This window comes from Entelurus aequoreus, linkage group LG09 (genome assembly GCF_033978785.1).
Source record: "Entelurus aequoreus isolate RoL-2023_Sb linkage group LG09, RoL_Eaeq_v1.1, whole genome shotgun sequence".
NCBI classification, from domain to species: Eukaryota; Metazoa; Chordata; class Actinopteri; order Syngnathiformes; family Syngnathidae; genus Entelurus; species Entelurus aequoreus.
In genome coordinates, this window is record NC_084739.1 from 60,312,835 (window position 1) to 60,330,750 (window position 17,916).

Sequence of the window (17,916 nt, forward strand, 5' to 3'; positions counted from 1 at the left end):
CTTATTAAATAAAAATATAGAAAAAACTACCGGCAGCGGTACAGTTTAGATCCATGAAGGAAAGAAGGAAGTGAATTAATGTTTATTACTGAATACATTTACATATGCATAAAAAATGTCTTTTGTATTATTTTTTTAATGAATTAAATAACGTTTATGACAACCTTTTTCCAAAATACAATATATAATGTGAGATACAACAGGATAATGCATACATTTATCATTTGTTTTCAAAACAGTTACAAAAAAGTGTGACCCCAAAAATTTACTGTGGGACCCCACATTTATGACTTGATGGGGTCCCTGGGACCCCATTTTGAAAATTCCTTGCGCCAACACTGTATTTGTATATATGTATCAAAATAATAATGCTAATGTTATTATTTACAATACAATATTAGCATCACAACATGTATCTAATATCACAGCACTAGATTTGACAATTTTCAGATCAAATCCTGCCGCAGAAACAGGAGCATGCGCGGATAGCATGAGCAGACGGCATGCGCAAATAGCGTGCAAAGATAGCATGCGTTGAACACACCTAACCGCCTAACCCTAACTTCTTGTACTTAACTCGAACCCTAGCATGCGTGGATAGTATGCATAGATGGCCTGTGCCAAGTTCAGAGCGATTTTGAAACGTACACATGCTAGAGAAGTGACATTTTCACTCTAAATGTCTGGATGGTTTAATTGGCCTATGAATGTGCATAATAAACAACTAATTTGGTAATTGATTGTAAGGAATCATTGATGACTAACTGCTGATTAATCGCTGATTAATCTTGAAGCAATTGAGGCAAAATGGAGTCCACTGCTTGGCTACAACAGAGGCTCTGTTGAGTTAGTCTCAATTAATCTTCTCAGTAATTGTGTTATTCTGCTCAGTATGACTGTCGTGTAAACAGGAGTTCAAAACCTTCACGGAGCGATTCTCTCATCACTCTGAACAAATGATTAAAATACGTAAAAACCAGTTGTTTTGGTAGCGTTTCCCGAAGTTGAAATAGTAGAAATTTTATCGTATCGCATCGTGTAAAGTTGTTTTAAAAGTTGTTTCTTATTTGATTTGCTATTTGTAAAGATGAATACAATATTACAATTTCTGCATCTTGCGATGAAATTTGATCGAAGCAAAAAATATTTTCATTGATGTCCTTAAGACTCTCAATGCAGATTTTGACCTCTTGATTGAGAAGGTTCTGTTAAAAATAAGATTTTCCATTCTCTACTTTCCTTGGGCATACAGTTTTGTGGTCTGCCATTGTTCTTAGCTGAATTAACTGGCATGATGGAAGCTATGTTATGTTGTGTATAGGGCTGGGCGATATGACTAAAAAATGTATCACGATATAAGTGTTTCATATCAGTCGATATCGATAATTATTGATTAAAAAAAACAAAACTATTCTAAATAAAGACCAGGAGAAAAAAGGCTTAATTTAAATACTTTTATTTTAAATATAACCTTTAACCTTTAGAACAAGGTCAGCATTATGAAAAACAGTCAGATAAAAGAAAATACTGGTCGATGTGCAAATATTGACATTAAATAAATGCTTAATCCAACAAAATGTGCAAAGTATTGTAATTAAGAAATGAGTAGTGTACAACTCAGGCTTTAAAGCCATATTGGTAACAATATATGCAAATAAATAACAGTCACATTAAGCAAGCAGAAACAAACATGTCTTACAGAATATTGTAAACATCGGAATAAACTTGCGTCTGAACATCTGTGACAAAACAAACCTGTTACTCTCTTCAGTCATTTATGGAAAAATCAAACCAACTTCAGTATCTCCTTTTCCACGGATTCCCTGCACATTGTGTAAAGCTTAGGAGTAGCTGTCTTGGAAAAGTGCTTTCGGCCAGGTAGAACATAACGGGGGTCGAGCACGTGTATGAGATTCTTGTACCCAGACTTCTCAACTATGCTGAGCGGTAGCATGTCCTTCGCTAATTGATACACCACTGCATCCGTTATTTCTTTATAACGTTTTGAATTTGTGTCGTATGGCACTGCTGCCGAGTAATACTGTCTGCGGCAACAACAGACCACCATCGGTCATGGTGGTCTGTTGTTGCCGCTTCGGTGCTGTTCCACTTGCACCGGCTGATGTAGATGGTTGTGGCTGTTTGATACTGCTGTACTCCAGCGGGTGAGAGCGGCTCAGGTGGTAAAATAAGTTTGTCGTGTTCCCAGACTTGGTCGGGACGACAACCTTGCAAAGTTTGCAGACAGTATTACTCTGATTCGTATCGGATTTTAAAAAATCCAAAATACTGCCAAACTGGTGACGTGACGTTTCCTTTTTTATTTACAATTTCCTCTCGTGCTGCCGCGTTCATATTCCCGTTTGGTTTCACTCCTCGTCGTCAGCTAGCCGTTGTTGCTTTTTTTTTCTTTTTTCTTCCTATGAGCATTTCCCAGAATGCCTTGCGGTTCAGGCTTGGCCGTGATAGGTCGAGAGGCCAAAGCCCTTCCTCTGCCTACACCCCCCAGAATGCCGTGCGGTTCCGGCTCTGCCTTTCTTCCTATTTTTTTCTAAAGAACTCAGTGAAATTATCGAACGTTCTATCGACCCCATTTTCTATTGATATTGATCACATGTCTATCGCAATATATATTGTTATTGTTTTATCGCCCAGCCCTAGTTGTGTATGTTGCTAATGCAGCTATTGCATACACGTCTTACCATGAAAACCCCAAAGTAAGTCATGGTTGACTCTTCTAAACCATATCGTGAGGACACGAATAGATCTGGACCGCTTTCGTGAGAGAGAGAAATGGGCCGTCTTTGTTGGTTGCTGGCACTAGAAAAGTAAAGACACGTGCTAGCTTGGCGACTAGCATGGTCCCCGGATACTGATGAGTCACGGAGAAGTCAGAGAAGTGCAGTTACTTTTGTAACTCATTACGTGCGAGCAGCTGGACATTTTTTTAATGTGTTTTTGACCACATTGAACTTTCTGAACTCTGAACTTTTGACCTCCCCCTCCTCTACTTCTCTGCCTATCAGCGGGAGCTTGTAATTGTGAAGGGGGCTTTGTCCCGGGTGTTGTTTGGGGCTTTTTAGGTGCGCTTGTTTCCTGCAAGGGATCAGGATTTGCAGTCATTGGAGCCCTCGGGGTGAGGCCACTAAGAATGCATCAGCGGTGTGTTCACTAGTTTTTTTTTAGGTAGAGAGCCTTGTTGACATTGCAGGGCTTTGGCTAAGAGGGCTGTAGCCAGGCTTTGGGGTGACTTGTCAGGGGTCGCGTCGCAGTCAAAGATCACATGCATGAACGTTACTTCACTTGGCGGCCATTGATGCCATTAAGCTCATTTTGTGTTTTCTGTGTGAAATCATCCTAATGAAGCCCTAATGTTGGGTCTTCTAGCCCCGCCTTTGTCTATGTTGTCTCCCACAGACTTCAACTGTTGAATACTTCAAGTAACCGACTGATATCTTTCCCTGGTGCTTCAATAATGTATCGTATTACAATATAAATGTTTTAACTACAGTAGGGTTGAACGATATAGACAACATATGATATAAATTATATACATATGACCGACGGTAGAGCTTTTAATAGTATCGTTATATTGTGACAGTGCATGGTTGATGACACATTCTAGCTCTGTCCCGCAAAGTGTCTGTGTCCACAGTGCCAGGCCACTTCTAAGTCAGTAATCTTTGCTTTCGTGGCGGCAAATAAACTACCAGTATGTTTCTTACAAGTATCGTCCCTATAGGACGAGGATTAGCTAAACATGCTACACTACACACTGTAGGAGGATATGCTAACCAATAACTGCAAGCTAGAGCTTTTGAATGTAAACAAAGGTGGCTAGGGATGGGTAATTCGGTATTTTTATAGGCACCGACTGAATTCCGTTGGTACAACCAGGTATTAATTAACGTAAAATCAAATGGTGCCATTTTTCGATACCTTTGTTGCACGTGGCGTCACAACCCGGTAGACTAGACGAACCAGCTCACGTAAACTATAACTAAAGCTGGACTTAGGTCTTCATGACAAAACAATAATTGAGAAGTACTGCTCTAAGTAATGTTGCAATTTTGAACATTACTTAGACGGTAGAAAACACTCGAATGTAAAGCAAGGCTCCACCCTTCCAAAATCTGCTAGTTTATTGTTAATTTATATTGAATTTGCCATAGACAGGTTACTATTAGCATTAGCGATTTTACATGACGGTTTCAACACCTCCTACTTTAGTAATGAAAACCACAACTAAGATGAATGTTGCAATGAAACAACTGGTGCGTAATAAGCACAATACTTACAGTACAAACTGTTACGGCGCACGTGCATTCTGCTTCTCCCTCCACGGCAGGAGCATCTAGAGGCTCTGCGGTGAGCACCGCAGGACACGCCCCCGCACGTGCCGCGCAGACCGCGGCCACGCGCCTCCACAGCCGGAGGCAATCTGCAATCAGCACACCTGGACTTGATGAGGAACAGCAGCATAAAGGCTCACTCTGCAGACTACCCTGTGCCGGAACGTAGCCTCTGTTTACAGTAAGCTTCGCGTCTCTGGCTCCTCTCCTGGGTCTGCTCTCCTTGTTCCCTCACTCCTTGTTCTGACTTGTCTCTGTCCCTGTTCCAGCAGTTGTCTCCGTTGCCTTAGAAGTGAGCCGTGCGCCTCACTTCTCTGGATCTCCCCCTGGACCCAGACTGCCTTCCTCGATCCTTGACTAACCTGCTTTTGGACCTGGACCTCAGGACGTCTCTCTCTAGCTCCACGGACCTCGCTTGGATCACAGACCCCTTTTGCCTAGCCCCTTTGGACTTGTTTGCCTCCACAACCAACACACACTTCCAACAACTTCTGGTCAATATTATCTGGATAGTTTCTACACATAATCCCGCAAGCACACACATAGTAGCATACACACTCCACATATACATCAAAAGCCCAATAAAACCCATTGAGCGAGACTTCCTGTTTCGTGCCGTCTCCTTCCCCCTAGTCGTACCTAACAGTACGGCAGACGGCACGAGGAGATCTCAGTCCACCCCCCTTTCCCGAGTCCCCTCGACACCTGAGCTGTCTGCCATGCAGACAGTACTCCAGCAACACCAGAGCCGTTTCTCCAACTTGGAAGACAATCTTGACGTTGCCTTCGCTAGTCTGCTGGCTAGATTGGACACCCTCAGTCCAAGCCAGGTGACACCCCCCACGCCCGATTTTGGCACCCCAGCGACACCCTCCACGGGAGGGCAGCTTCAACCCCGGGAACCCAAGATTGCCAGCCCTAGATATTACGAGGGAGATTTTGAACTTTGCCGAGGCTTCCTGGTCCAGTGCGAATTTATTTTTCAACACCAACCGTCTCGCTATGCTACCGATGGGGCCGAGATTGCATTCATTTTTTTGCTGCTTTCGGGATCGGTTTTGAAATGGTCCACGGCAGCCATTAACAGGACTCTGGGACTGAGTTTCAATTACATCGCTTTTCGAACAGAGTTCCAAGCCGTCTTCAACCACCCAGCCGACGGAGGGGACGACCCCACTAGACTGCACACCATCCGGAAGGGCTCCCGCTCCGTAGCCGCCTACACGCTGGATTTCAGCACACTGGCAGCAGACAGCGAATGGTGAGACAAGGCACTACGGAGCGCCTACAGGAGAGGCTTGAGCGAGGCCATTAAGGACGGCTGGTTTCGGGACCGACCTTCTTCTTGCTGCGAGCTCATCAAACTAGCCCTTCTATTTGATCAGAGACTTTCGGAACGTGCGGCAGAGAGGGCTCTAACCTCCGCCAGCTTTGCGTTGACACACCAGCCCCGACCTGCCATCAGACGCCCCACAGGACAGACATTCCCCCACCTATGCTTACTGCTACTTTCGTGGAGCCGATGCAGCGGGGCAGGTCCCGACTGGCGACCGAAGAACGGGAGAGGAGGTTCAGGCAACGCCTCTGCCTCTACTGCGGCCTCGCGGACCACATCATCTGCGCCTGCCCGTCAAGGCCAAAAGGATATGACTCACCAGCAAAGGGGATCCTGGTGAGTCAGACCGCTTTCCCCGCCATGAAGAAGGATCCTGGCCTACTTTTTCCCGTGACCTTGGCCTGGAACTCTAGGACATGGTCAGTAGGGGCCTACTTGGACTCCGGGGCCGACGAGAGCTTCATTGACCAGGAGTTCGCCCGACAAGCCGGGATTCCCATAGTTTACCTCGAGACTTTCATCTCCCCTAAAGCCCTGGACGGACACGCTTTGGGCCCCATCAAACACCGTACTATACCCCTGTCGCTGACCCTCTCGGGGAACCATACGGAGACCATCAGTCTCTGGGTACTTGATGCACCAGTAGCCCCCCTTGTCCTTGGCCGCTCATGGCTCCGTCAACATGATCCCCACATTTCCTGGTCCTCTGGCAAACTACTGGCATGGAGCACTCCCTGCTACGTGCACTGCCTCAGGTCGGCGGTGCCTCCACCCAGCAGACCCGAAACCACCTCACCTCCTTCCGATCGCTCCCGAGTCTCTGTGGCTTATCATGACATTGCGGCTGTCTTCAGTAAGGAACATGCTCTCTCTCTCTTCCACCTCACAGATCCTACGACTGTGCGAGCGACCTGCTCCCCAACGCGGTCCTTCCCTCCAGCCGCCTGAATAATCTGTCCCTCCTGGAGAAGCAAGCAATGAAGGACTACATCTCTGAATCACTCGCCTCTGGGATCATCACCCCTTCTAAGTTTGTGGGCAAGAAGGACGGATCTTTGAGACCCTGCATCGACTACCGTCAATCTTAACTGCATCACCATTAAAAAAAAATGTATCCACTACCCCTTCTGAGCTCCTCCTTTGAACCCCTCGGCCCTGCCATCATTTTTAAGAAGTTGGACCTACGCAATGCCTACCACCTGGTACGCATCAAGGAGGGTGATGAGTGGAAGACGGCGTTCAATACCCATCTTGGCCACTTTGAATATAGAGTCATGCCGTTCGGACTCACTAACGCCCCAGCCGTCTTCCAGGCCCTTGTCAATGACGTCCTGCGGGACATGATCGACCGCTTTGTTGTTGTATACTTGAATGACATTCTAATTTTTTCCCAAGATCTGCAGGAGCACTAACGACATGTCCGCCTCGTCCTTCAGCGACTCCTGGAGAACTGCCTCTTTCTAAAAGCAGAGAAATGTGAGTTTCACGCACCATCTGTTGATTTCCTGGGCTTTATCATCGAGAAGGGTCACATCAAGGCTGACCCCAAGAAGGTGGAGGCGCTGGTTGAGTGGCCCCAGCCCTCTACCCGGACGGAGCTAAGACGCTTCCTTGGATTCGCGGGCTTCTACCGACGCTTCATCAAAGACTTTAGTAAGTTGGCCGCACCACTCCATGCTCTCACGTCTACCAACATTCCGTTTTAGTGCACCCGAGAGGCCGGGATGGCCTTCTGGAATCTTAAGAGAAGTTTTGTTTCCGCCCCCGTCCTCGTTCACCCCGACCCGGACTGTGCTTTCATCGTTGAAGTGGACGCTTCTGATTCGGGGATTGGTGCGGTATTGTCCCAGTACTCCAAGTTGGACAAGAGCATCCGCCCGTGTGCTTATTTTTCCAGACGCTTCTCCCCTGCGGAACAGAACTATGATGCCGGAAACAGGGATCTTCTGGCGGGTCATGACGCATTAGCGGAGAATGGAGACAATGGCTTGAGGGAGCAACCTCCTGCATATCCGGTCAGCTAGGAGGCTGAATGACCGACAGGCTCGTTGGGCACAATTTTTTTGCCGTTTTGATTACACCCTCTCTTTCAGGCCGGGCTCCCACAATTCTAAGGCTGATGCCCTGTCCCGGCAGTTTTCTGAGGAGCCTGCCTGCACCACCACAGAAGAACCCATCCTTCCTCCGGCCACGATTATTGGTATGGTCACCTGGGAAGTGGAGGACCAGGTTCGGGCTGCCCTGCGCTCCAACCCTGGACCGGGGGGGCGACCCCCCAACAAGCTTTTTGTACCCCGAGAGCTACGACCTAGCGTTCTGGACTGGGGGCACTCCAACATTGTCTCCTGCCATCCGGGATTCCAGCACACACTCTCCTTCATCCACCGGCGGTTCTGGTGACCATCTATGGCTATGGATACCCGAGAGTTCATTGCCGCATGCAGTACGTGTTCTCCCAATAAACCTTCCCACAGACCGCCGGCGGGCCTGCTGTGCCCCCTACCTGTTCCCGGCCGCCCCTGGTCACACATCGCGTTGGACCTCATCACCGGATTTCCCCCATCCCGGGGTAACACCACCATTCTCACCAACGTTGACCGCTTCTCCAAGGCTGCACACTCTGTTCCTCTGCCTAAACTCCCCTCTTCTTCTGAGACGGCCGACCTCCTCACAGTTCATGTGGTCAAGCAGCATGGTATACCCATGGACATTGTTTTTGACCGTGGCCCCTAGTTCACTTCCCGGGTGTGGCATACCTTCTGCAAGGGGATTGGGGCTACGGTCAGCCTTACGTCGGGATACCATCCGCAGAGTAACGGGAAAGCGGAGAGGGCAAACCAGTGTGTGGAGACCGCCAACCCGCCTCATGGAGCAAGTTTTTGCCCTGGGTCGAGTTCGCCTACAACTCTATTAAGAGCTCTGCTACTGGTTTGTCCCCGTTCGAGTGCTCCCTTGGTTATCAACCCCCCATGTTTCCCCAACAGGAGGCCGAAGCGGCCGTTCCATCTTCCCGCAGACACATTAAGAGATGCCGTCAAATTTGGAGGACCACCCGTGCTGCCCTGTTAAGAGCTTCTGAAAGAATGTGCCGCAGAGCCAATTGGCTGTGCATTCCGGCACCATCTTACACTCCCGGACAACAAGTCCTGTTACGGGCCCAGGACCTCCACCTACAGGTACCATCCCGTACACTAGCACCCCGGTTTGTAGGACCTTATACGGTGGAGGCCATCATTAACCCAGCATCAGTTAGACTTCCCTCCACCATGAAGCGACATCCGGTGGTGCATGTTTCCCATATTAAGCCTGTTTCTGTCAGCCCCCTCTCTTCCCCTGCCCCCACAACAGAAAGTAACAATACATTAATAGTGGATTAGCAAGTAGAATAATAATAATAATTTTGACACAATAATACAACCGGAAATGACACAATATGTTACGTAATATGTCAGCAGCCAAACTCGAAGCTTTTGAAATTGTTATTACATGCCAAATATTCTATCGTTATTTTGTATTGTTATCGCAGGAGGCTGCAATATATATCGCAATGTAGATTTTAGGCCATATCGCCCATCCCTAATTTTACCCTGTAACCCCCTCTACTGCGTTATACAGAGAGTTGTTTTGGTTGTTTAATGTGAATCATGATCTGGACTGCATGTGAAAGTGCAAAGCAATATATTAATTGATTCCCTTGAATCGGGTGTGCCTAATGAAGTGTTGTCAGCTTGATGCACTGTTGGACAGGTGTGCGTTTAATTTGTGTTACCGACCCTCCCCCAAAATACTCAACCCTCAGCAGAACCTTGTTTGAATAATCACGCCGACTCAGGGTGGCACAGCGTTAATTACACCTCGTTAGATAATAGCACTAGACAGGAGCGCGCGCGCGCGCACACACACACACACACACACACACACACACACACTTACACGCACACACACTCAGACTGTTGTGTCAATGACAAGGTTTTGTGGCCCCCCCGTTGCGCTGTTTATAACGTGTTCTGTATAGAAACTGCTTTTGTGCCGGCGTCTCCCACTCTCGCTTTTCATTTTGGAACACAGAGGACGTTCTTCTGCACATGCTCAGAAGATATTACAGTGGTTGTGTGTGTTGGCAGGATTGTGCAGAAACCGAGAAACTTTCTGGATGCCCAAGTCCAAGAAGTAATTTATTTTTGAACGTTAGTGTAGTTCATCATAAGGCTGTCCAGCCACTCATTGCCACTTGTATAATGGTCAAACATCTGCTGGCATGCATGCTTGTGTGTGTGTGTGTGTGTGTGTGTGTGTGTGTGTGTGTGTGTGTGTGTGTGTGTGTGTGTGTGTGTGTGTGTGTTTTATTTCATCCTCCATGGTCAAACACAAAGGTCCATGGCGCCATGGCCTGCTGTGTGCAGATGGAGACAGAAAGAAAAAGAGACAATGAACTGTAGCGTTACGATGTGCGTGTGTGCGCAATGTAAAAGTAAAATGTCCTTAAGCATTGTTCATTACGAAGGCTATTCGATAATCATAAACCACCATTGTATAAGTCTCCTCTACACTACCAGAGCCGTATGGCATTTGGCATCGCCGCCATCCAAAATGATACTCAGCGGTCCCAAGTGCAAACGCACTAAAGAGCTAGTTAACGATTAGCACGTGCTGACTCTGGGGGCCAGTTGAAAATCAGTTAACTTTCCTTTCGCGGCCATTAGCATCAACATCTGCCTTAGTACTTGAAGAGCTGTCGACTAAGGGCTCTCGGGGGTGTTTTTTTTAACCAGCGGAGGCGCTGTTGATTATTTTTCAACTGCCATACCATAAAGAGTGCACCAGTGTATAAATTGCACCCACCAAATTTTTGCGAAAATAAATTATTTTTCCAAATATTAGCCCCCCCGGACCATAAACCGCAGATATATGTGGCAAAAGGAGTTATTGACACAATTATTTGTAAATGTTTATTTACATACCCTAATTGTTTCCAAATGGTGCCAGTATATAATATACATATGACCGACGATAGAGCTTTTAAAGGCCTACTGAAATGAAATTTTCTTATTTAAACGGGGATAGCAGATCCACTCTATGTGTCATACTTGATATTTCGCGATATTGCCATATTTTTGCTGAAAGGATTTAGTGGAGAACATCGACGATAAAGTTTGCAACTTTTGGTCGCTGATAAAAAAGCCTTGCCTGTACCGGAAGTAGCGTGAAGTCACAGGTTGAAGGGCTCCTCACATTTGCACATTGTTTACACCAGCAGCGAGAGCGATTCGGACCGAGAAAGTGACGATTACCCCATTAATTTGAGCGAGGATGAAAGATTTGTGGAGGAGGAAAGTGAGAGTGAAGGATTAGAGTGCAGTGCAGGACGTATCTTTTTTCGCTCTGACCGTAACTTAGGTACAAGGGCTCATTGGATTCCACACTTTCTCCTTTTTCTATTGTGGATCACAGATTTGTATTTTAAACCACCTCAGATACTATATCCTCTTGAAAATGAGAGTCGAGAACGCGAAATGGACATTCACAGTGACTTTTATCTCCACGACAATACATCGGCGAAGCACTTTAGCTACGGAGCTAACGTGATAGCATTGTGCTTAACTGCAGATAGAAACAGACGAAATAAGCCCCTGACTGGAAGGATAGACAGAAGATCAACAATACTACCAAACTCTGGACCTGTAACCACACGGTTAATGCTGTCCAGCCTGGCGAAGCCTAGCAATGCTGTTGCTAACGACGCCATTGAAGCTAACTTAGCCCCGGGACCTCGACAGAGCTATGCTAAAAACATTAGCTCTCCACCTACGCCAGCCCTCATCTGCTCATCAACACCCGTGCTCACCTGCGTTCCAGCGATCGACGGCGCGACGAAGGACTTCCCCACGATGATCGGTGGGGTCGGCGGCCCGGAGACAAAGGAAGTCAACCCAGACACCGGTGCGGACACCGGTGCGGACACCGGTGCGGACAGCGGTGCGGACAGCGGTGCGGACAGCGGTGCGGACAGCGGTGCGGACAGCGGTGCGGCGGCGGACGGCGTTGTAACTTTCGACGACACCCCGGCCGCCATCAGAGTCGGCAAGAAACATATATTTCCCCAAAGTTACGTACGTGACATGCACCTAGCGGCACGCACATACGGGCAAGCGATCAAATGTTTGGAAGCCAAAGCTGTACTCACGGTAGCGCGTCTGCTATCCAACTCAAAGTCCTCCTGGTTGTGTTGCTGTAGCCAGCCGCTAATACACCGATCCCACCTACAACTTTCTTCTTTGCAATCTCCATTGTTAATTGAACAAATTGCAAAAGATTCACCAACACAGATGTCCAGAATACTGTGGAATTATGTGGTGAAAACAGACGACTTAAGCTGGCCACCGTGCTATTCCAAAATGTCTGCTTCAACCTGTGACGTCACGCGCAAACGTCATCATACCGAGACGTTTTCAGCCGGATATTTCCCGTGAAATTTAAAATTGCACTTTATAAGTTAACCCTGCCGTATTGGCATGTGTTGCAATGTTAAGGTTTCATCATTGATACATAAACTATCAGACTGCGTGGTCGGTAGTAGTGGGTTTCAGTAGGCCTTTAAAAGTAACGTTATATTGTGATAATGCATGGTTGATGACACATTCTAGCTCTGTCCCGCAAAGTGTCTGTGTCCACAGTGCCAGGCCACTTCTCAGTTAGTAATCGTTGCTTCCGTGGCGGCAAATAAAATAATTGAGAAGCAGTGCTCAAAGTAATGTTGCAATTTTCAACATTACTTAGATGGTAGAAAACGCTCGAACGTAGAGTAAGGCTCTACTCTTCCAAAATGCGCCTGCTTAAAGCTAATTGACATTGAATTTGCCACAGACATGTTACTATTAGCATTAGCGATTTTACAAAGCGGTTTTAACACCTCCTAATTTAGTAATGAAAACGACAACTAAGATGAATGTTGCAATCAATCAAAAAGCAAGTTGATGGTTCTGTAGAAGGAAGAAAAAAAAAACGTCTTGACATGCTAACGCTGTTTAGTCTCGCTACAAACGTGTATAATTATTTTGTTGCTCAATGTGTGCACTGTTTGGTTGTAACCAGCAGAGGCGCTGTTAATTATTTTTCAACTGCCGTACCATAGAGAGTGCACCAGTGTATGAATTGCAACCACAAAATTTTGGCGAAAATACATTATTTTTCCAAATATTAGCCACCCCAGACTATGAACCGCAGGTATATACGTTGCAAAAGGAGTTATTTACACAGAATGATTTTGTAAATGTTTATTTACATACCATAATTGTTTCCAAATGGTGCCTTTAACACGGCAGTAAAACGGCTGATAAAGCAAAAAGTAAGTCTTCGTCATGGAACCACTAGTTGCGGAAGCTTGCTCTCTAATTAGCTAAACCGACTCAGTAACTCCACGGTGACGTATTGGTGAATTTACTGATACAAAAAACATGTAGTACTAACACAGACCCTTGTAAATAAATATACCGTATTTTTATGACTATAAGTCACAGTTTTTTTCATAGTTTGGCCGAGGGTGCGACTTATATTCAGGAGCGACTTATGTGTGAAATTATTAACACATTACCGTAAAATATCAAACAATATTATTTAGCTCATTCACGTAAGAGACTAGACGTATAAGATTTCATCGGATTTAGCGATTAGGAGTGACAGATTGTTTGGTAAACGTATAGCATGTTCTATATGTTATAGTTATTTGAATGACTCTTACCATAATATGTTACGTTAACATACCAGGCACTTTCTCAGTTGGTTATTTATGCGCCATATAACGTACACTTATTCAGCCTGTTGTTCACTATTCTTTATTTATTTTAAATTGCCTTTCAAATGTCTATTCTTGGTGTTGGGTTTTATCAAATAAATTTCACCAAAAAATGCGACTTATACTCCAGTGCAACTTATATATGTTTTTTCCCTTCTTTATTATGCATTTTCGGCCGGTGCGACTTATACTCCGAAGCGACGTATACTCCAAAAAATATGGTACATATTTCTAATGCACTAGGGTTGTTTACATACTGAAAAATCAGAGGATGCAGGGGGCCATTTTGATATTTTGGCTGAAAATATGCAAATTATGTATATATCGCAATATTAAAGAAGCTCCATCTTTTATACATACAACTTGTCTGACTATAAGAAACTGAACATGTATTTAATAAGAAACCATGAAGAACCCTTTTCAGGTTATTAAAGAAGTCTGTATCTCAGCTTCGTGTTGTTGATTACAAAGTGTATTTTTAGTATTATTAGTCGGGCTGCGGCTATCGATTCTTTTAGTGATCGAGTAATCCATCCATTAGTTTGTTCGATTCATCGTATAATCGTATAAAGCACACTTTATAGTCTCGATGCGTAAATTAGGAAAAGTAGCACTTTTAACATTTAATTACAAAAAAAACCAACTCTCTACTGTTTGCCGCCAGCCCACCACACATATCCCGGTACCCACACACCATCACTCTATGTGCGCTCTATTGCAGCGGCTGTGCGAAAACTATGTCCACTAGAGATGCGCGATTTGCGGTCACAACCGCGGAGTCCGCGGATAATCCGCGGGTCGGGCGGATGCATGACGAAAAAAATAGATTTTAAATAGATTCGGGCGGGTGGCGGTTGAACCAATTCTCTCGAATGTCTGCTGATTTTCACCCAATCAACAATAATAAGGGCGTGCCGTGTTGGTACTGCCTTTATCACCCTCTACAACATGTACAGCCAGCATGCTAGCCCAGTCACATGTTGTGTGCGGCTTCTGCTTGCACATGTAAGTGACAGCAAGGCATACCTGGTCCACAGCCATACAGGTTACACTGACGGTGGCCGTATAAAACAACTTTAACACTCTTAATATGTGCCACACTGTGAACCCACACCAAACAAGAATGACAAACACATTTCGGGAGAACATCCGCACCGTGAGACAACATAAACACAACAAAACAAATACCCAGAACACCTTGCAGTCCTAACTCTTCCTGGCTGAAATATACACCCCCGCTACCACCAAACCCCGCCCACCTCAACCGACGCACGGAGGGTGGTGGGGGGGGGGGGGGGTTGATGTGTGGGGGCGCAGTGTAGGGGGGCGGGGTTTGGTGGTAGCGGGGGTGTATATTTCAGCCAGGAAGAGTTAGGACTGCAAGGTGTTCTGGGTATTTGTTGTGTTGTGTTTATGTTGTGTTACGGTGTGGATGTTCTCCCGAAATGTGTTTGTCATTCTTGTTTGGTGTGGGTTCACAGTGTGGCACATATTAAGAGTGTTAAAGTTGTTTTATACGGCCACCGTCAGTGTAACCTGTATGGCTGTGGACCAGGTATGCCTTGCTGTCACTTACGTGTGCAAGCAGAAGCCACACACAACATGTGACTGGAGTGTCATGCTGTCTGTACATGTTGTAGAGGGTGATAAAGGCAGTACCATCACAGCACGCCCTAATTATTGCTGTTAGGGTGCGACCCCATGTCTATATTATATACATAACAACGGGCGGGTGGTGGGCGGTTGTGGTTTTGATAAAATGTTAGTTCGGTTGGATGGCGGGTGGATGACGACTTTTGTGATGCGGATGCGGATGAAATAATTGCCTATCCGCGCATCTCTAATGTCCACGTATTTAAGGTTCCGGGCACTCCATGTGGTTCGGATTTGATACATTTTTCTTAGTTACACTCATTAAACCAGGGGTGTCAAACGTACGGCCTGAGGGCCAGATCAGGCTTTATCCGGCCCGCGGGATGAGTTTGCTAAGTATCAAAATTAACCTGAAATTTTTGAATGAAAGAAACAGCTGTTCTAAATGTGTCCACTGGATGTCACAATATAAATGATGTGTATCTTTGTAGATGATGCTACATATGTACAAAATAAACCACATGATGTTAGTACATCAGTCGAGGAAAATGATCAGACTACATTAATAACAACCTGTAATTTGATTTTGATGGATTTTTTTTATCTTAATTGAAAATGAACACCAGTGAGTTGACTGATGAACATTATCACATCATTTATTCAGAAAATATAAATAACGACAAATAAATGATTAACCGCATCATGTAAGTGTAAAAAAACACCAACAACATTATGATTTGTACATTTTCAGAATGTGCTTGTTCTGTTTTTAAACAAAGAAAAAACAATTTGAAGTTGTCTTTATTTTTAAGTTATCGTGCCGTGATTTTACCAATCCGGCCTACTTGGGAGTATATTTTTTTCAATGTAGCCCGCGATCTAAAATGAGTTTGACACCTCTGCATTAAACGATTAACCGAAGCAACAAAAGATTAATCCAAACTTTTTTCTTAATCAAATTAACTGATTAATAGTTACAGCCCTCCTTATTAGCATCGACGTCTATATATTACACTTTTTTTTATTTTTTACCCATGTTGGGTTTTTTTTGTTTTTTTTACGTTTTCTTGTTGAATTGTGTTTTGACAATGTGTCGCGGGGCCCCAAACGGATACTTTGGACAGCCCTGTCCTAAGGGATCATAGACATGAACCTTTTATTTAAACATGTCATTAAGAAAACCTCATGCATAAAAAGTATTTTCCATAATTAGAAGCTTGAACGCTAACAGGAAGGAGATTAAGAGGAGGGTCGGCTTGCTTTTAAATGGAGAAAAATCCAATAATTGTATCCGTCCAGAGGGAGGGCGAGTGAGCTTTTAGTGGGGTTGTGCAGAGGGGGCACCTGTTATTACTCTTGCTTTTCTCCTTCTCCTGCTTTCATTCCCTGCTCTAATTCCACAGTGAGTGGAGTTGTGAAGAAAAGGAAGGAGAGACATGCTTGCTGTTAAAGTATGTCCTTGTAATTAGCTGAGTATTAGCGGCGCTCACAATGCTAAGGCGCTGGAAGGGAGCCCCCCCCCCTTAACGCTCTACTCATTTCCTGACCTTACTCCCTACTGCTTGCTGGTAATAGTGCACTCGTGCACATGCACACACAACCCTATCAACTGCTGACTTAAATGGGAAAGGGAGTGTTGGGCGGGTGGGGGGGGGGGTTCACCTTCATTCCTTATTGTGCTGAAGGCCGCACGGTGATTCAAATGCAGGGACTTTTTCCGCGTCTGTGTCAAGTTGCATTCAGTGGCATGTATGGCTACTGGTAACCGTCTCGAGTGTGAGACCACGTCGGCCGAGTCCTTGTCTCCGCTTTTTCGCCTCCAGTGAGGACAAGGCGCGGAGGAGTCGAGGCCGCGGAGGCGAAAATCAATTACTTTCAATTAAGTCAACTGGCGACTCTTTCAAATGTGCCTGCGAGCCACGCTAGTCTCACTGACGCTACTTCCAACCCCCACTTCACACGCACAATGCTGCACTCTCAAATCAGCCAGAACACCTTTTGAGCTACGTTTACAAAGTAGTCTTTTTTTACCAGTGTTGTTGAATCCATCAATATATGAGAGTGTGTGAGGATATCTGCGGAAATTGTTTTGATCCGTCCATTCCAATACTATTTTGTCCGTTTTATACCTAGGGATGTAACGATAAATGATATAATGATAAACTGCGGTTAGTCGTAACTAGGGATGTACAATAATATCGGACTGCCGATATTATCAGCCGATAAATGCTTTAAAATGTAATATCGGAAATTATTGGTATTTGTTTCAAAATTATCGGTATTGGTTTCAAAAAGCAAAATATATGACTTTTTAAAAACGCCGCTGTGTACACGGACGTAGGAAGAAGTACAGAGCGCCAATAAACCTTAAAGGCACTGCCTTTGCGTGCCGGCCCAGTCACAAAATATCTACGGCTATAGACACACTTACAAGCGAATGCGAGGCATACTTGATCAACAGACATACAGGTCACACTGAGGGTAGCCGTATAAACAACTTTAACACTGTTACAAATATGCGCCACACTGTGAACCCACACCAAACAAGAACGACAAACACATTTCGGGAGAACATCCGCACTGTAACACAACATAAACAAAACAGAACAACTACCCAGAACCCCTTGCAGCACTAACTCGTCCGGGACGCTACATTATACACCCCCCGCCTCCCCCACCCCGCCCACCTCAACCTCCTCATGCTCTTTCAGGGAGAGCATGTCCCAAATTCCAAGCTGCTGTTTTGAGGCATGTTAAAAAAAATAATGCACTTTGTGACTTCAATAATAAATATGGCAGTGCCATGTTGGCATTTTTTTCCATAACTTGAGTTGATTTATTTT

General features: G+C 45.3%; 1 protein-coding gene across 2 annotated transcripts in view; it reads left to right on the top strand.

Moving 5' to 3' along the window:
• The window catches only part of camkmt (calmodulin-lysine N-methyltransferase), a 483,770-nt gene that overhangs the window by 26,551 nt on the left and 439,303 nt on the right, over positions 1 to 17,916 (top strand). The gene's annotated exons all lie outside the window — the stretch shown is intronic.